Source organism: Leucoraja erinacea, chromosome 4, assembly GCF_028641065.1.
Source record: "Leucoraja erinacea ecotype New England chromosome 4, Leri_hhj_1, whole genome shotgun sequence".
Classification (NCBI taxonomy): domain Eukaryota; kingdom Metazoa; phylum Chordata; class Chondrichthyes; order Rajiformes; family Rajidae; genus Leucoraja; species Leucoraja erinaceus.
In genome coordinates this window covers 93,120,501-93,140,958 of record NC_073380.1, presented here as the reverse complement: position 1 = coordinate 93,140,958, position 20,458 = coordinate 93,120,501, and the positions used below count along the sequence as shown (strand labels likewise).

At 44.4% G+C, this 20,458-nt stretch overlaps 1 protein-coding gene across 3 annotated transcripts in view; it reads left to right on the top strand.

Annotated features, from left to right (window-relative positions):
* The first annotated feature begins 6,616 nt into the window (after window positions 1-6,616).
* The window catches only part of si:dkey-225n22.4 (collagen alpha-1(XXI) chain), a 159,265-nt gene continuing 145,423 nt past the window's right edge, over window positions 6,617-20,458 (top strand). For 2 of the 3 annotated variants that reach the window (XM_055634803.1, XM_055634804.1), the window contains exon 1: window positions 7,369-7,827. The gene's annotated coding sequence lies outside the window, so the exon portion shown is untranslated. Of the gene's footprint in view, window positions 6,730-7,368; window positions 7,828-20,458 lie in introns of those variants that run through there. The other variant, XM_055634805.1, reaches the window with a different exon arrangement.

Genomic DNA, 20,458 nt, shown 5'->3' with positions numbered 1-20,458 from the left:
GGTTCAAACAAAATTTGGCTTCTGCAGTCATACCAACAAGTTCACCCAAGCACAATGGGACTTTACTATATATATAATGTTTGGGTTGGGTTGGGTCAGACCCTGCCTTTATTTAAGTCAGGTAATATATGTTTTGTGTTACCACAAGTGTGCATTTTTCTTCATCAAGGGTTAAAACTCTTTGGATTCAGGTTTAGTTTTCATCTCAAATCCAGCAGAACGTTACCCAGAGAGAAAAATAAACTCTGATCAGGTCACTGAAAGCAGCTGCTAAAGGCTGCTTTCAAACTAAAACATGGATTAAAAAAATTCACCAACTCTCAACTGCTGCTTATTTGGGTATTATTGCAGTGTTTTGGAAACACTGACTGGAAGGCGTTTGCAGCCCAGGCCACCCTTGACTCCCACACGGACATTTATTCCTACACATCCTCTGTTCTGGACTTTATAAACTCCACCATCAATAGTGTCACCTCCCTCAAACGGGTGACCATATTCGCGAATCAGAAGCCATGGATGAACAGCGAGGTCAGGCTACTGCTGAAAGCACGGGACACCGCTTTCAGGTCAGGCGATGCTCGAGCCTACAGTTCATCCAGGGCTAACCTGAAGAGGGGCATCAGGAAGGCCAAGCACTGCCATAAGCTCAGGATTGAGGAGCACTTCAACAACAACTCCGACCCCCGACGCATGTGGCAAGGCATCCAGGCCATCACGGACTACAGACCCTCGAACACCACCCCCACATCCAGCGACGCCTCCTTCCTTGAGGAGCTTAACCACTTCTATGGCTGCTCCGACAGGGACAATCTAGAGACAGCCATCAAGGCTGTGCTCCCTGCTGATCACCAACCCCTCACACTCACCCCCTACGACGTGTACGTGGCACTGAGTAGGACTAATGCACGTAAGGCTGCTGGCCTTGACGGCATCCCCGAGCACGTCCTCAGGGCCTGTGCTGCGCAGCTGACAGACATCTGGACTGACATCTTCAACCTGTCACTTGCCCAAGCAGTTGTCCCCACGTGCCTTAAAACCACCTCCATCGTGCCGGTGCCAAAACACTCCACTGCGGCAAGCCTCAACGACTTCCGCCCAGTTGCACTTACTGCCATCATCACCAAATGCTTCGAGAGGCTGGTCCTGGCACACCTCAAAGGCTGCCTATCCCCCACATTGGATCCTAATCAGTTTGCATACTGCAAGAACAGGAGTACGGAGGATGCCATCTCAACGGCACTTCACTCCGCCCTCTCCCACCTCGACAACAGAGACACTTACGTAAGAATGCTGTTCATCGATTACAGCTCAGCATTCAACACCATTATACCCTCTATACTGATCACCAAACTCGGTAACCTGGGCATCGACCCCTCCCTCTGCAACTGGATACTGGACTTTCTAACCAACAGACCCCAGTCTGTTAAGTTAGACAAGCACACCTCCTCAACCCTCACCCTGAACACCGGCGTTCCACAGAGCTGTGTGCTGAGCCCCCTCCTCTACTCCCTCTTCACCTATGACTGCACACCTGTACATGGTACTAACACCATCATCAAGTATGCAGACGATACAACGGTGATTGGCCTCATCAGCAACAATGATGAGTCGGCCTATAGGGAGGAGGTCCAGCTCCTAGCAGCATGGTGCGCTGACAACAACCTGGCCCTTAACTCCAAGAAGACCAAGGAGCTCATTGTAGACTTCAGGAAGTCTAGGGGCGGCACGCACACCCCCATCCACATCAACGGGACGGAGGTGGAACGTGTTTCCAGCTTCAGGTTCCTGGGGGTCAACATCTCCGATGACCTCTCTTGGACCCACAATACCTCAACTCTGGTCAAGAAGGCTCACCAGCGTCTCTTCTTCCTGAGGAGACTGAAGAAGGTCCATCTGTCTCCTCAGATTCTGGTGAACTTCTATCGCTGCACCATCGAGAGCATCCTTACCAACTGTATCACAGTATGGTATGGCAACTGCTCTGTCTCCGACCGGAAAGCATTGCAGAGGGTGGTGAAAATTGCCCAACGCATCACCGGTTCCTCACTCCCCTCCATTGAGTCTGTCCAAAGCAAGCGCTGTCTGCGGAGGGCGCTCAGCATCGCCAAGGACTGCTCTCACCCCAACCATGTACTGTTTACCTTCCTTCCATCCGGGAGGCGCTACAGGTCTCTCCGTTGCCGGACCAGCAGATCCAGGAACAGCTTCTTCCCTGCGACTGTCACACTACTCAACAATGTACCTCGGTCCCCCAATCACCACCCCCCCCCCCCCCCCCCCCCCAGACACTCCTCCCACAGGAAAAACACTATGACTGTATGCATGTAAATAGATTTATTTATTGAAATCATATTCTATGTCGCTCTTCCAGGGAAATGCTAACTGCATTTCGTTGTCTCTGTACTGTACACTGACAATGACAATTAAAAAGAATCTGAATCTGAATCTGAATCTTCAGGCCACCATAATGTTTGGAACATGGTTTTATGGGTGTTTGTAGTTGCTCAGGTGTGTTTAATTGCCTCCTTAATGCAGCTATAAGAGAGCTCTCAGCACCTAGTCTTTCCATCACCTTTGGAAGCTTTTATTGCTGTTTATCAACATGAGGACAAAAGTTGTGCCAATGAAAGTCAAAGAAGTCATTGTGAGACTGAGAAACAAGAATACATTTGTTAGAGACATCAGCCAAACAGGCCTACCCAAATCAACTGTTTGGAACATCATTAAAAAGAAAGAGAGCACTGGTGAGCTTACTAATCGCAAAGGGACTGGCAGGCCAAGGAAGGCTTCCATAGCTGATGACAGAAGAATTCTCTCCATAATAAAGAAAAATCCCCAAAACCTGTCTGACAGATCAGAAACACTCTTCAGGAGTCAGGTGTGGATTTGTCAATGACCACTGTCTACTGAAGACTTCATGACCAAAAATACAGATGCTACACTGTAAGATGATTTGCTGCAAAAATAGGATGGCCAGGTTACAGTTCATCAAGAAGTACTTAAAAGAGCAGCCACAGTTCTGGGAAAAGGTCTTGTGGACAGAAGAGATGTAGATTGACTTATATCAGAGTGATGGCAAGAGCAAAGTATAGAGGAGAGAAGGAACTGCCCAAGATCCAAAGCTTACCACCTCATCTGTGTAACACGGTGGTGGGGGTGTTATTGCCTGGGCATGTATGGCTGAAGGTACTAGCTCGCTTAGTTTCATTGATGATACAACTGCTGATGGTAGTAGCATAATGAATTCTGAAGTGTATAAACACATCCTATCTGCTCAAGTTCAAACAAATGCCTCCAAACTCATTGGCCGGGAGTTCATTCTACAGCAAGACAATTATCCCAAACATACTGCTAAAGTAACAACGGAGTTTTTCAAAGCTAAAAAATTGTCAATTCTTGAGTGGCCAAGTCAATCACCCGATCGGAACCTTTTTATATGCTGAAGAGAAAACTGAAGGGGACTAGCCCCAAACAAGCATAAGCTAAAGATGGCTGCAATACCTGCCAGGCAGAGCATCACCAGAGAAGACACCCAGCATTGGTGATGTCCATGAATCGTAGACTTCAAGCAATCATTGCTTATAAAGGATATACAACAAAATACTAAACATGACTACTTTCATTTACATGACATTGCTGTATCCCAAACATTATGGTGCCCTGAAATGGGGGGACTATGTATAAACCCTGCTGTAATTTCTACATGGTGAAACCAAAATGTATAAAAATGGCCTTTATTAAAATCTGACAAAGTGCACTTTAACCACATGTGATTATTTTCTACTCCAAATCTCAAATTGTGGAGTACAGAAGCAAATAAATAAATGATGGGTCTTGTCCCAAACATTATGGGGGACACTGTATACTTGGTACTTTTTTATCAGTGCATAACAAAAATAGAATAAAATCAACCAGATTGCATAAATTCATACAACAATCTGACACTCTCTTGATTGTAGTTAAACCGTAACTGGGTGTGACTGCCACTTTGATTTGCTCTGTAAATACGCAACAGTAAATTACTAATAGATTCATGAGACCCACATTGAACACTTTAATTATGTTCAGTATACAACTGTCCTATTAGCTTTCTACCACAGATATTGGTCTGCATTTTCCCTGGTGGCTGCCAGCAACACTGGGATTTTAACAGGAACGTAGTAGGTATCCTAAACTGCAGAGAGCAGCTATCAGGCTGATCCAGGTCATATATAACAGGCTTCCCTGATTGTGATCTGATGGATATAAAGAATGTGGCCTTTCGAGCAGGCAAAAGGACTGGAAAATGGCAGGGAAATACTTCTGGCACTGATTCATGAGTTAAACTCCTTCCAAAGAGAAGCGGAAGGATGTCAGGGGTCCTCTGGCACACTAACAACGTGACAATCAGGGAAGGACATGCCCAATTGTGTTATTTGCAGTATTTGTCCTCTGCCATAGGAAAAGTCATTATTGGATTTTCAACAACTGCCTGCACCCAATGGCTGAAAAGTCAGTCCCAAAGTCAAAGTAGAGTAATCGAGTCGTACAGCATAGAAATGGCACTTTCAGCCCACCAGGTCCATGCTGAACCTTTTGCTCATCTACACTAATTCCATTATTCTGCTTTAGGTCCATATCCTTCTATGTCGTGTCTCAATGCCACTAAAACATAACCATTGTATCTGAATCCACCATCTCCTCTGGCAACACATTCCATGTGGATTCTGTTCTTCAACAGGTGCAATGAACATGATCTTCATTAGGGGACATCTCCAAATTTAGCAAACATTGCAACCCATTCTGTATGTCCTATTTGACCAAAAAGAGCCTTTCGCACCATCAACCGAGAAAGGTTATGAAGAATCCTTCTCAAATTTGTCTGTCCATAGAAATTCTTTACCATTTACATCTGTTGCACAATACCATGCCAGTTGTCATATAACCAGTGATATAATAATTATATAACACCATCTGCTGATCCAATCCTGGTGTAACCTGGGGTTGAGAAAAGCTGTGTCATCACCTTGTTCCCAATCTCAGTCTTTGTTGCAACACTGCACCTCACCTCTAACAGACTTTCTACTGGAGGAGAGTTAAATCTGCAGGACAAATAGGGAATAGTTCAATTCTTGTGGTCTCAACTCCAGAACCAAGATTGCTCCCTCAGTCATTAAATTACAGTTGCAGATGACACGTGGAGGTGCACATTCGGAGACTAGACATCCTCCTTTTCTGAAGGATGGACCTTAAACTAGCTATCTGAAAGACAAAGGCCCTTTATCTACCTTCTACCGCTGCTTAACACCATCTGCTAATCTTCAGCATCCATAACTGGACCCTGGAAAACATGGATCACTTTCCATATCGTGGAATATATCTATTGGTGATGACACATATTGGAGAAAGTAAAAGCATGAACTTACTTGTCATTTAGCTTAACATCTGTGATAGGGAATATGTTACATCCTATTAATTAGACTTTAGGGCCAGCAACCTAGAAAATAAATGAAGGTAATCAGACAGATTCAACATGGCAGACATTAGGATCAGCAGACATTGGGTCTTTTTGTAGTTGACGGGATGTAATGAATGACATGCCACAGGGATCAGAGCAACGATCTTAACATTTTACAACTTATATAACTGATTAGATTGGAGGCATTGAAGGTACGATTACTAAATTTGCTGTTGGTATGAAGATATGTAGGAAAGTAAGTTGTGAAGAGGACACAAAGAAACCACATAGGAATATAGATAGGTTAAATGCAAGAGCAAAAGGCATACAAGGTGGGAAAACGTGAATTATCCAATTTCACAAGAAAAAATAAGATGAAGTCCAATATCCCAAGGGTGGGTAATTGCAGAACTGTGGGATTCAGAGGCAGACATCCTGGGTGGAGATTTATACAGAGAGTAGGCTGGGATATTCAGGGGATGTTGTGCATGCTTTGCAAATGGCAAAAATGAAGGTATAGGCTTGGGTTTGGGTTTATTAATGTTACAGTGAAAACTCTGTTTTACATATTATCTAATTCAATCAGATAATATACAAATACAAACAAGCAAACTCAAGTACAATAGGCAGAGTGAAGGGAAAGATACAGAGTGCAGAATATAGTTCTCAGCATTGCAGCTCAACAGTTTCAGAGACAAAGTCCAATGTGCAAGAGGGAGTGGAGTATCAGACTGTACCATAAGTTAAGGAAGGATTGTTCAGAAGCCTGATAACAGAGATGAAGAAGCTGTTCTCGAGTCTGGTATGCACACTCAATTTCTGTATCTTTTGTCCGATGGGAGCAGGAAGGTACTCTGGGAAGCTACCACCATTATTGTTTATTATTAGGACAATTGCACACAAAAATAGGAAGGTTATGCTCAGTATAACATCCAAACTTTTGTGCAGTGTATGAGCCTCTTTATTTCAGGGAGGATATTAATGCATTGGAAACGGTTCAAAGAAAGATTGCTTGACTAATGGAATTAGTGGGTTGTGTTACGAGTAGTCACCTTAAGTTTGTATCTTCTATTGTTTTGAGTGAGTGGTTATTTGAATCGAAATCCTGAATAGTTTTGACACACAAACAGCACTGGGAGCCGTGAACGTCAGCATATCCATCTGTGACAGTCTGCAGACTACACACAGGACTCTCTCCAAGCACCCCGGAACACGCAGAGCTGGAGTGCTTGCAAATCCAAAGAATAATGAGACGTGGGAGCCGGGATTTACAATCATTCTTCACTATCAACGTGAGTTCCCGCACACAACCTGTGCCAATTTAGACTTGGAGCGTGGAAGAGGCAATTCCTCTATTTGTTACAATGGAGAGGAACACCTTTATATGACCTTTAAGAGAGAGTTAGATAGAGCTCTAGGGGCTAGTGGGGTATGGGGAGGGCAGGCACGGGTTATTGATAGGGGACGATCAGCCATGATCACAATGAATGGCGGTGCTGGCTCGAAGGGCCGAATAGCCTCATCCTGCACCTATTTTGTATGTCTATGTCTATGTCTATGATTGAAAACTTATTTTGAGATATTTGAATGCGCTCATTTGTATGCTTCCAAGTTTATTTAAAATGCTATTTTGCACATTGCCTATTTTCACTATGAAGATGCAACAATTGCAACAGAAATTGGGAGAAAGTGCCCGCAATAATGATAGGAGGCAGCGATGAGCAATGCATGGCACTCATAGGGACGCGAGACACAGCGCCGGTTTGTGCACCGAGCCAGTGACCTGAACCCGGGAGGTCGCGCGCTGTGTGAGCTGCAGGTCCGGGGGTTGGGGTGTGAGAACGCGCGCTCCCCGGGTAGTCGCGCGCCTCCCCGATCCCCTCCCCTCCCCTCCCCGGGGTGCGTCAGTGCAGAGGTGCGGGCACTGGGTTGGACTCCGACAGGGGGTCGGCAGCAGGAGGAGGGAGTGCAGTGCAGTCCTGACAGACGAGGGATTAGATGCAGAGCGGATTTGCAGAGGACAATTGTCGTTGAAAGTGAGGGGAGAGAGAGAGGGGAACACAGGACAGATATACAGACGAGGAGATAGTGGCTGTGCTGAGGGGACAAGCGATAAGTTGATAAGAAAAAAAACTGAGCAGTGCAGAAGGAGTGAGTTCTGAGGGATCAGGGACTACACGTAGAGAAGACTGGCAGGGGATAACCGGCGGTGAGGTGAGGGAGGAGAGAAAGAGAGAGCAAGACAGGACAGTTAGCCATACAGACGGGAGAGAGTGGCTGCAGAAGGCGACAAGAGAGCGACTAAACTGTACCGAAAACCTAGCAGGGAACAGCAGCCAGAGCATCTGCACTCTTCATCGAGTCAGCATCCCAGAAACTCGTCTTTAACAGTGAGTGTGTAACTATCTGCAAAGAAGCTCTTCTTCCATTCAAAGACCACTGTTTGCAGTGGTAGCTTGGATGCTAAACAAGTATTTTGGTCTTTCTTTCAGCGATGTTGTGTTATGCTCCATTGCCATATAAATTGGACTGTTTATTCAACATATTATTTTGCTAATAGTGATTTGTTTGTAGACACGAGTTTTGCTGCAAGACCCGTTGTTAGCGTGTACTATTCATCTAAAGACAAACTGCTGGAGGACCTTGGCGGGTTCTAGCTCAAGATTCCTGCATCTACAGTCTCTTGCGTCTCCATTCATCCGATGCTGCTGGCTGCAATCAACTGTACTAGTCCCAACCCATTATTCCCGTTAAGATTTGTAACGATTCCAGCTTCCGTTTGAGTAATTCATATTGATAGTTTGATGGATTAGTACAGCTTCCTGAATTAATTAGCATTTGAAAGATTTAGTTGTGTTATCACCAACATGCTGCTGCTGCAAGATGTGACTACATATTCACAGCAACTAGCCTTTCTTCCTAATACAGCACCAAGTGGAAGTATTTCCCTTTCAAGATATTTCATGAGGAGTATGGGAAGCGGGTTTTACACCTACATTTTAACTCAAAGTTGGCTAGGTTTATTTTTCACAAATGCCAGGCATTGTAGAGTATAAACAATTTTTGATTAGCTTTCACTTCTCAAGAGGTCATGTCAGAATAAAAGCAGTGTGAGGGATTTACATCAAACTTCTAAAAGGCATTTGATAACGTTCCAAGTGAGAGACTCGTTGCAAAAGAAAATGTGCGCAGTACTAAAATAATGGAGCTGCATTGAGTGACGTTCTGGGGGCAAAGAGGCAATTATCAGAGGTGTATCCACCTATTGGGACTGTCACCACTGAGAATTTCCAGCATTTGTTTTTTTCCCCCCATAATTCTAGCATTCAACAGCTTTTGGGCTTGCGATTATTAAATTCAGGCTAGCTGTTTCCTTTTGATAATAACACCAATAAATCCATTACCATTATTCATTTTGCATTGTGAAAATGCCCTGTCTTTGGAGGAGCATCAGCGAACAGACATTTGTCGCAGAATTATGTTGAATTATTTGGAAAGATAAAAGAAGGCTTGATTAAAAGTTAAAATTTACCGAATGATTTAAAGGAGAAGAATGAGGCAGAGAGTTGGAGAAGTGTTGCTTGGCAACTCCAGATGTTTAGGATTAGTCTACTGAAGCTATGGTGCAAGTGTTGAAGCAGTTTGGTGATATATCCCTAACTGAAGATGTGAAGATACAGTATCCCCTTGGATGGGAACTGATTAAAAAGATAGCGAGGATGGCTTAATCTTCTATCTGTTTAGGTCAGCAAGTGCAAGCCTGATGGGAGAAACAGCATTTAGCATGATAGGACATGGGAGGCAATGTTTATGGAAGACCTCGTACTACACTGAAGTAAGCATGTATATGGGTAAAGATATGGGTGAAGTTTCAGCAGCAGATGAGCTGGTTAACACTAAGGTTAGATAATGTTTCGGAGCTGGTAATAATGAGTTCTGAAACACGGGATCAGATATGGCACTGCTAGGGTCAGTGTCAGGAAACTGCCAGGGAGAGGCATAGAGCTGGTGGGTGGACAACGAGGTTCCTGACAAACAATAATGGTGTCTATGTTCCCAATATAGTGGCTCCCTGGGTTACGGAAGTCCAAATTTATGGAAATAAGACTTTATGCAAATCCTCTAATATGCTTTTAAAGAATTTTTCAAGATTCCAATTTCAATTTATTAACTGAATTTATCAACTGGATAGAGTTGCTTTAGTTTCATTACGGGTAGTGTAATGGTGAACATAGAAACCCTTTGATGCAATGAAAGGATTACAGAAAGTGTGTACAGAGCTCTACAATGTGGATACGATTTAAAACAGACAACAGCACATGCAATACTGAGGGGAAATAAAGTTCAAGTTCAAGTGAGTTTATTGTCATGTGTCCCTGATAGGGCAATGAAATTCTTGCTTTGTTTCAGCACACAAAACATAGTTGGCATTTACTACAAAACAGATCAGTGTGTCCATATACTATAATATAAATATGTACACACATGATATATATAAAGTAAAGTAGTACAGGAGGAAGAACAGGCTCAAATATTCAGGCAATGACTTTTCATCTTGTTTTGGGGGAAATTATTTGTTTCTAACTTACAGAAAAAACACTTTGTCGTCAGTTCTCAGGGATGGAAACCCAAAGTAACCCCTGGTACTAGCTGTGCTTAAACAGAAGACACAATGCAAGCAGATAGAGATGTAAGATAGCGAGCATGTGGTTTGCTTACCTTCATTGGTCCAGGCGCTGAGTATAAGTCAGGAAGTCATGCTGCAGCTTTATAAGACGTTGTTTAGGTCGCATGAAATATTGCATGCAGTTCTGGTACCTCCAATACACAAAGGATGCGGAGGCTTTGAAAGGGTGCAAAGGAGGTTTACCAGAATGATGCCTTCTACAAGGAAAGGTTGGACAGACATGGATTGTTTTTTTTAGAAAGTCAGAGGTTGAAGGGAGACCTGATGGAAATATATGAAATCATGTGAGGCATAGATTGGGTAGACTGTCAGAACCATTTTCCCAGGATGGAAATAACAAATACTAAGGTGAGAGTGGCAAAGAAGTGTGGGACAATTTCTTTTACACGGATGACAGTGAGTGCCGAATGGTGATACTGTGGGTTATGGTGGAGGCAGATAACTTAGTTGCATTTAAGGGGCTTTTGGATAGGCATGTGGATAAGCAGGGAATGGAGGGCTATGGATGATGAGCAGGCAGATAAGAGTTGGTCGGCATCACGTTGAGCACAGACATTGTGGGCTGAAAGGCCTGTTGCATTGCTGTACTCTTCTATGTTCTATATAAATGATGGTGGTGGTGTTGGGAGAGGCTGAAAATGAGGTATACACATGGAATCTTATGCCATGCTTTATGTTAGTATTTTTAAGGAACAGCGTGAGGCTGTGAATTATGCAGGTCTTGGGCAGACCACTGCAGGACACCAGGGATAATAATCCTGGTGGTTTCTCATGAGCACTGTAAAGATGAGCATGCTAGCAGGCAAAGGTAGACCCAGTCCCAGGCAGCTAGCATGTAACAGAGAGACTTTGGAAGTGGATGGTGTGTCTGGCTGCAGTTCATGAGGGAATTGAGGATTGTGATCAGTGCTGTTCATTAGCGTACCAGGATGAATCCTTGAATTAGGAGCATTCAGGCAAAGCATTTTGGGGAAGATGGGGAAGAATTTGAGATCTCCAGAGTGTTCAAAGAAATTAATGAGATTGGAGATGTGCTGGCAATTTGCGAGGATGGGAAAAGCGAGAGGTAGTTAGTTTGCAGAGAGAGTAGATGATTGCAAGGCAAAAGCTCAGTGCCACATTGCCCGAGATAAGAGAACTGTTAACAACGTCAGCCAGAATGGGGAAAGGAAAGGAACATGGGTGATGGACAGTTCAATGGGAATAGGACGAGAAAATGGGAGCTTGTGGTCTCGTAGACAAGATGTAGGTGTGTGATGGAGATGAGGTGGAATTTCTTTATCCAGAGGGTGGTGAATCTGTGGAATTCATTGTCCCAAATTACGGTGGAGGCCAAGTCATTGGGTATTTTAAAGTGGAGGTTGATAGGTTTTTGATTAGTAAGAGCGTCAAAGGTTATGGGGAGAAAGCAGGATAATGAGGCTAAGAGTGAAAAATAGATCAGCCATGCTGGAATGGTGGAACAACTTGATGGGCTGAATGGCCTAATTCTGCTCCAGCATTCTGTTTACTTTTGTAAATCAGCACCTGCAATTCCTTGTATTTAAAATGTGTACAATTGAAGAGACACTCAGGACAAGTTGGGCATATTGTCATATGGACAATACAGGTACAATGAAAATCCTGCTTGCAGCAGCATCACAGCACATAGACTCAGGCAACACAAAATATAAATTATACAAATTCTCCATTGTGGATAAAAGACTGCAAAGAAAATAAAAAAAACATTTATGCAAATCTCTTCTTAGGAATATTCATGGCAGTGTTAGAGGTGGTCTGCAGTTTTCCATTACTGATGTAGGATTAGTTCAATTAGTCCAAATCAGATCACGAACAGCTTGGTAAGAACGTTGCTTTTGAAAGGACTCAGTGGAAGTTTGGTCTTGATCGGGCAGGTTGGTAGCTGCAAGAATGTTGTGAGAAGGGTCAGCGAATTGAGCTTTTGAAAGGGTCTTTATCGGCACTAAGCACAGATGAAAAGTGGTTTGGGAATAGCAAGATGGGAGAGGGTGATACAAGGAAGGGATCTGAGATGGCCTGTGTTTATGTGATTATGAAAGTGAGACTGTGAGGTACCCGTGTGACTGAAAATATGTGTTTTCACGGAGGAAGAGGATAGGCATGTGGCAATGGCTATGGTGATCTTGCAGGCTTATCTTGTGTCATTGTTTAGATATTTGGTGTGCACCATTTTGATTGACCTCTGTAAAGGCTTTATTGACAGATGTGCACACAACAGGCTTGAAAAAAGTTTTCATGAAACTCTGAAGAATATGGTGAGGATCGGCAAAGTCAAGCAGGACCCAATGGCTATGGTGATCCAACAATAATAGATAGAGGCTTATCTTGTGTCACTGTTGCAGCAGTCATCTGAACATATAATACAATACATAATAATACAATACAATTAAAAGATATTTGGTGAGTGCACCCCATTTGTGATTGAAGTCTTAGGTCGCAAAGGCTTTATTGACAGATGGGGCACCCCCCCCCCCCCCCCCCCCCCAACAGGCGATGTTGATGTTTAAAAACAGTCCCGCGGCTCATAAAAAAGTAAATGCAGAAACAGCTGCTGGCCCGCGGCCGAACCCCCTCAGGAACCGGATGAAACCTCCCAGCCACCTTCACGTGATATTGTTTTTATCGGGCTGGGCTGCCCCGACTTAAGACCGGGCCGCCCCATATTGGTGCGCCGAACCTCCCTCGGGCTGCCAGCGCCGCACCTTCCCGAGCTCGGCCGGTCCGACGGGAGCCTCGTTCCACCCTCGGGCAGGCCGCCCCCACGGGAGCGTCCCAGCCTCTAGCCATAGCCGGACCAACCTCACGGGTGCGAGCTCAGAGTGAGTCCTGACGGTGCTCTCCCTCCGGATCGAGGTCGTCAGCTCCATTACGGCCTCAAAAGATGGATGAAAAGAAGGGGATTGCTACAAAAAGGTTGTATTCCCCCGCAGGGAGAGAGACTGCAAACCCTGTTTGACCCCCCCCCCCCCCCCCCCCAAAAAACACAAGCTACCAAAAAATAAACTAACCAATTTCTTTGCAACATAAAACACCAAGACAACGGCACCGCCGATATAAGCCGCTGCAGCCAAGCCAGAGTGCGCCGCCCTGCGTATACGTAAAAAGTGAAAACAACAATTGCTAAAACAGGATTTCTCAAACATAGAAATTGGAAATATTGTGAAATTCTGTTGCATTTCTTTGCTGCATATGACACCAATGATGCACTTGGAGATATCTCCCAATTAGTGCTCCTGCGTAAAGTGTAATGAGTGAAGGGCCTGTCCCACTTCGCCGTCATTTACGCGACAGGCCGGTAGTGACTGATGCGTGATGGTCGCGAGCGGCATCATGCGCCCGCACAGCCGTCTGGAGAGAGTGACGTCATTTGAAGATAGACACAAAATTCAGGAGTAACTCAGCGGGACCAGCAGCATCTCTGGAGAGAAGGAATGGATGATGTTTCGGGTTGAGACTCTCCTTCAGTCTGAAGAAGGGTCTCGACCCGAAACGTCACCCATTGCTTCTCTCCAGAGATGCTGCCGGTCTTGCTGAGCTACTCCAGCATTTTGTGTCTATCTCCAATCGTCTTGGCCCCGCTCTGGGAGCAGGAGTGGGGGCGGATCCGGATCCACAACGGCCGTGAGCCCCAGGCTGAGTTCGGTGATCATTTGCCTGCTTCTGCTGCTGTTGGAGGTGAGACGTTGCACCGCGCCAGGGTCTTGGGCCTGTCCCATTTTGGCCGTCAGTTACGCGACAGGCCGTTGGCGCGTGAAGATTTCGTGCAGAACGCAGTCCACACTCCTCCATGCCACTCCACACTCCTCCGCACCACTCCATGCGCCCGTCCCGCGCTACCCACACGCTAGCAGGTTGCGTAAATGGCATGCGAATGACGGCCAAGTGGGACAGGCCCTTAACTTGCTGAACCTGGAGGCACCAGGAAATTTACAAAATATAGAATTGGTGCATCTGTTTAAGCATAAATTCAACATAAAGCAAAGCAATGTCATGCAAAGGTTTAAGTTTGATTTGTGACATTTGGACCGGTACATGGATAGAAAAGGTTTGGAGGGATGTGGACCAAACGTGGGCAGGTGAGACTAATGTAGATGGTGTAACTTGGATGGCATGGAGAATTTGGGCCAAAGGGCCTGTTTTCATGCTGTATGACTATGACTGGTTCTATGATGAAGAAATGCGAGTAAAACTGAGTAAATCTGCAGCTAAATTGAAGACATTATTGCAAGTTATTGCAAAACATTCTGTCAGATGCTAAGGAACAAGTTAGTGTGTGGAATTGATGCTAACTGGATTCAGAGACTTATTCAAGGTAAATTCATACTTTGAGAACACACTGAAAATTGCCCCAGCAGGGGAATCAACAAGCATTAACATGCTGGTCTTGCAAGTGCAATCAACAGTTTCATATAGCAGTATGCACAAAGGGCAAGTGGCCAAAAGCTTTGCTCCAAACCAAATCCACATAATTTAAAAAAGGCAAATAAAAGCTGTTACGACCAGGGAGTGAAACATTTGTCGTCTGAAGACATAAGAAACTACAGATGCTGGAAGTATTCAGCGGACAGTTAGCACCGAAGGAAGAAATGAGCAGGTGACATTTTGGGTTGGGATTTTTCTTCAGGCCGATTGGAGTAAGGAGGAGCAAGTTGGAAAAGATAGGTGGGGGCAGGACAAACATTTGTCACATGATAGATGGATCCCTTTCAGCAGGCTTCGATCGGCAAGTGGCCAGAGCAATGTTCATGTCAAAGTAGAATATGAGGTGCTGTTTCTCCCATTTCTCTTTGGCCTCACTCTGGCAATGGAAGAGGCCAGGGACAGCAAGATCAGTATGGGAATGGGAAGAGTCATGGTTAGCAACTGGGAGATCCCGTAGGCCTTGGCGGATTTTGATAGATAGATAGATAGATAGATAGATAGCCTTTTATTGTCATTCAGACCGAAGTCTGAACAAAATTGCAGCAGTCATACATATAATACAATACAATAAAACAACAATAAACACATATTAACATCCACCACAGTGAGTCCACCCAGCATCTCCTCACTGTGATGGAGGCAAAAGTCTTAGGTCTGCAGTCTCTTCCCTCCTCTTCTCCCTCTGCGCTGGAGCGATACCCATGAGCATGTGTTCAGTGAAACAGTTGCTGAGTCAATGCTTGGTCTCGCAAATGTATGGGAAACCACATCAGGAGCAACAGAGGCAGTAGATGAAGGTGAATGGAGGTGCATGTGAACCTCTATCTCACCTGGAAGGACTGCTGGGGTCTCTGGATGGAGGTGAAGGAGGAGGTGGAGTGAGTGACAGGTATTACATCCCCTATGATTGCAGGGGGAATGAGCTGGGGAGATGTGGTTGGGTGGGATTGTACTAGAAACTTCCGCCCTGCTCTCAAATTCATTTGGGCTATATCTGATGCCTCTCACCGTTTTCTCGATCTTTCTGTCTCCATCACAGGGAATAGACTGTGTACAGATGTCTTCTACAAACCCACTGAATCCCACAGTTACTCTTCCTACCTTGTCTCTTGCAAGGACGTAATCCCTTATTCACAATTTCTCCATCTGCACTGCATCTTCTCACAGGATGAGGCTTTCCATCTTAGGACATGTGAGATTTCCTGCTTCTCCAGTAAACATGCTTTTCCTCCCCTGCTGTTGTGAATGGGGCCATTACCTCTGTGTCTCGCAGTTCAGCTCTCTCTTCACCGGATGGAACAATGTTAGAGATTTTCCAAGTCCTCGCCTTTCGCCCCCCCCCCCAGCCTCCACATCTGACACATCATTCTGCAACATTTCTGTCACCTTCAACATGTTCCCATCGCCAGTCACATTTTCATGGTCCCACCCCTTTTCCCTTTCTGTAATTCCTTGATTCACTCATCCCATCTCAACCAATCTGCCCTCTCCCCATGCACTTGTGCCTACAACTACAACTCACCTCTATCAGGTACTCCAGTGCCCCTTGCAGGTGAGACAAGTGTTTTTGCGCACCTCTTCAAACCTGGTCTACCCCATGTGGCCTCAGCGACACCAAGTCAAGTCAAGTCAAGTCAAGTTTATTTGTCACATACACATACGAGATGTGCAGTGAAATGAAAGTGGCAATGCTCGCGGACTTTTGTGCAAAAGACAAACAACAAAACAACCAAACAAATTATAAACACAATCATAACACACATATTCTTTTACATAATAAATAATGGAAGGAAAAACGTTCTGTAGAGTTAGTCCCTGGTGAGATAGGCGTTTACAGTCCGAATTGCCTCTGGGAAGAAACTCCTTCTCAACCTCTCCGTTCTCACCGCATGACAACGGAGGCGTTTGCCTGACCGTAGCAGCTGTAGACCAAGCGTAGACTAAGCCGGCATTTCGCTAAACAATTCTGCGACATCCAACAAGGCCCACTGAAACACGCAGATGACAGCCATTTTAACTCTCCTTCACATTCCCATCCCGACCTTTCTATCCTTGGCCTCCTCCACTGTTAAGTGAGTGCACATACTAACTGGAGGAACAGCATGTCATATTCAATTTCGGTAGCTTACAACCTGATGGTACGAACACTGAATTCTCCAACTAATCCCCCCACCGCATTTCCCTTACTTTGCCGTGCCCCCTGATCCTACCCAAGTGCGGTTCCATTTATCCCAAATTTCTTCAGCCCCTCCCAGTCAATCTGCTCCTTTCTGCTCTGTCTTACACACATTTCCCATCCCCAGGTCCATCAATTCCTTTTTATAACCCCTCCTTCCCCTCTCCTCGTCCCCTTCACCCCCACATCCCTCCCTCCAGCTACACATTTCATTCCTCCTGTGCTCTCCTTATCTGATACTCTGCTGTCTCCTTTTCACCTCTATTCTTTGTCACTTACTCCACCCATCTGTCAACCTCCCCCACCCCCCCCCCAACCCCTTTCACCTGTATCCTCCTATCACATGCCCCCACTTCTCTTTCCCACTTTTCTCCCCGTTATTCCAATCAATCTAAACAAAACTTTTAACCCAAAACATCGCCTGTCCATTTGTTGATGATTGCTGGTTTTGGCAAGAATACTGTCACAGATGTATTTTAAAAGCCCACATTGCCAGAGCTTCTTGGAATACGCGTAAAAATTTAACAAACAAATTGAAAGTAAGAAATTAAAGAAAGGCGCTAAAAATGTCTGGTTCTATCATTGGCACCATGTAACACAAGTGAAGACTGTAGTATAGAGGAAGTGTTCAGAATATTTCATGAGAAAAGTGCTGACAAACCTGGCATGAAACAGATTAATAGTCATGATGATACTGTGTAGCGTTACACAAGAATACAAGAAAATAGCAGTAGTAGGCCACTCAGCCCCTCAAACCTGCCCTGCAGTCAGTATCGCCACAGCTGATCAATGCCGGCCTTGATTCCTCTTCCATGCAAGTTCCCCATAAGCCTTAATTTCTTCATCTATCAAATGTTTATCTCTCTCCACCTTAAATATGCAGAATGATCTGGCCCTCAACATCCAATTCCAGAGATTCACCACCTTATGTGAGAATGTTTTCAATGCACCTGTTTTAAGTGACTGGCCACTTATTTGTATCTGTGTCTCTTTGTTCTCGTCTATTCTACTGGTGGAAACATCTCGACATCTACCCAATCAAGCCACCTTAAATCTTGTACATTTGAATAAAATCACCCCCCAAACTTCTAAACTCCCAAGGAATACAAACAAACTGTTTAGCCTCTCTTAATATGTCAACCTGCCCATCCCAGGTTTTAGCCTGGTGAATACCTCCAATGTTACTTCATATATCATATATTATTTTTAGATAAGGGGACCAAATGGGCACAGACAGTACTCATGGTGTGGCCTCGCCAACAATGATGAGCCAGACTGGACATGCAGCTGGGTGGTTATAAAGCACCACACCTGAACCTAAAAAAGGCATAGTTAATTGTTGAAACCATTATGAGTGAAATCATTGAAGTAGTTGGAATTACTGATGAGACAGTGAATTATTAAATACAGGTTATCACAAATTGAAGATACAGGAGACTGCAGATGTTTGGAATCTGGAGCTACTTACTATCTGGCTGCAGGAGCTCAGAAGACAGGCGGGGTCAGGTGATGGGAGGGGAGGGTGAACGTGGGGACAGTTGCTGGTAGGGGCACAGAACACGTTGCCTGAAGTGGTGGTGATGGAAGCGAGTAAAACAGTGGCGTAGGTACATGAATATGCAGGGAGTGAAGGGATATGGATCACATGCAGAGAGAAGCAATGTTTAATTTGGCGTCATGTTTGACGCCGGCACTGGGCCAAAGATTCTGTTCCTGTGATGTACTGTTCTATGTTACAGCTTATGAGCAAACTGAACAGTGAGGAAGTAGGCAGGAGGAGATAGCAGGGGAACTAAGTAGACAGATTAGTTACCTTGAAACTAGTTTGAAATAGACGTGCAAATTCAATCATTTAGGAATGACAGTCGATGAAATCCAAACTTGTAAAGCCATTAGCCAAGAACACACATACAAATCTTTTAAGTTAGCATTAGATGTCACAAGAAGACAAAGGGGATTCTAGTTTTGATAATGGTGACATTGAATACTCAACTCAAACAGCAGCTTTTTTCATTTGTGCAAGCCATTGGCAATGCAAGGCCACAGCTGGAACCCTGTGTACATTTAAATAGTTATTTTAAAAGAAGGATATCAAAGAAAGGATATCATAGGATATTAAATGGGAAGATTGCCATGTGAAATTTGGACCATGTGTACTTGGCTAGAGAAAGCAAAGGTAAGATCTATTGGAGTGTTTTGAAATTATCAAAAGTTTTGAAAGGAGAACTATTTAAAACGTTAACCAAATGATTGACAGGTTGAAGCAAAGTATAAATTGATAATGATCACCCAGAGATTGAATTGAGAGTGTAGAGTTTATGCACTTTCTGTGGGGTAACTGGAGGGAGGAGTCTCCCGTTGCAAGCAAAGAATGTCACAGCACTTAAAAGGAAATTGAAACATGGGACATTATAAAATGATGTAAAGAGAAAGGGCAAAGGTCATTGGGGTAGAATTAGCCTGGGCCTGAAATGAAGAACTTGAGTTCACCATGAGTGTTTTTAGCCTTGGGTGACATCTCTATTAGTGGACAGGTTGACAGCCAGCTAAGCGGTCGAAAGCAGTGACAGTTGTAGGTTAGATGTAAGATGGAGCTAATGTGCGTGCTGGTTCACCACAGATAATTAATGCGGCCAACAATTGAGCAGGAGTTTGGGAAATGGATGGAATGGATGGGGATAGATTTACCGGTTTATTGTGGGGCTGCAGGCATCTTCTGCTGGGTGGGACCATACCTTTATGCCTTTTCTTTCCATCACATGAAGCCACAGTGGCCGCAGCGCAGGGTTCTGAGCAGAGTTAGGAGCACTGAGCAGTCCCATTCGCTCATTCACTGAGTCAGTGAGGCTGATGGATGGATGGGTGCTCTTCCACCTCTCTTGTCACAGGTGCGTCTGAGATCCTCAGCTACACATTGTATTTACTAATTTCTGACTTGTAGACAGTTCAGGTTATGAACAGTTCTCATGGACAGAACCTGGTCATAATCTGGGGGCTCTATAACAAGACTCAATTAGCACCGTGGTAATGACCAAATCTGCTTTAGTAATATTGTTGGAGGGTGGGTTAACGATTTTAAAAAATAGTTCAGCACTCGTATTACCGTCTATGGGAGCTTGCTCCACACAAATTGGTACCACATGCAAGGCATTTTGAGATTTCATGACAAGCTTTATAGAAATCCAAGTATATCTCTGAATGTTTTCTCTATAAATACCCCGCAGGAGCCTGTGGCCTGGATGGTGAAATTGCATCTTTCTTTCTTAGTCCTCTGCACAAACTCAAGTCACCGATCACAGTATAACTAATTTCTGCTGATGGAAGTTAAGCTACTTGTTTCTGCTCTCCAAAGCTTTAATAAAAAAACATGAAGATGACAGCTGGCTGTCTGGAATATAAAATGGAAAGCTGCTGGAAAACAATTTTAACTGCTACTTAGTTGGTCTTAACAAGTTGTTGACTTTTAAAAGAGAGAAAAAAGACATAATCCTATTTCTTGGCTGTTGAAAACTGTGCAGAACCAATGAGTGGAAATTGATCGTAATGCAAAGGGGATCCCAGAAGCTTACATTTTGCTTCAAAGGTACAAATGCACTGAATTACTTAGTAATTCTCCTTTGAACCAAGATTGTTGTTGAGAAGATTAAGTGGACTAAATCAAACTGGAAAATGTCCTGTTTTAACCAGGCATAAACCATGCCAAAAGCCCTGTGCT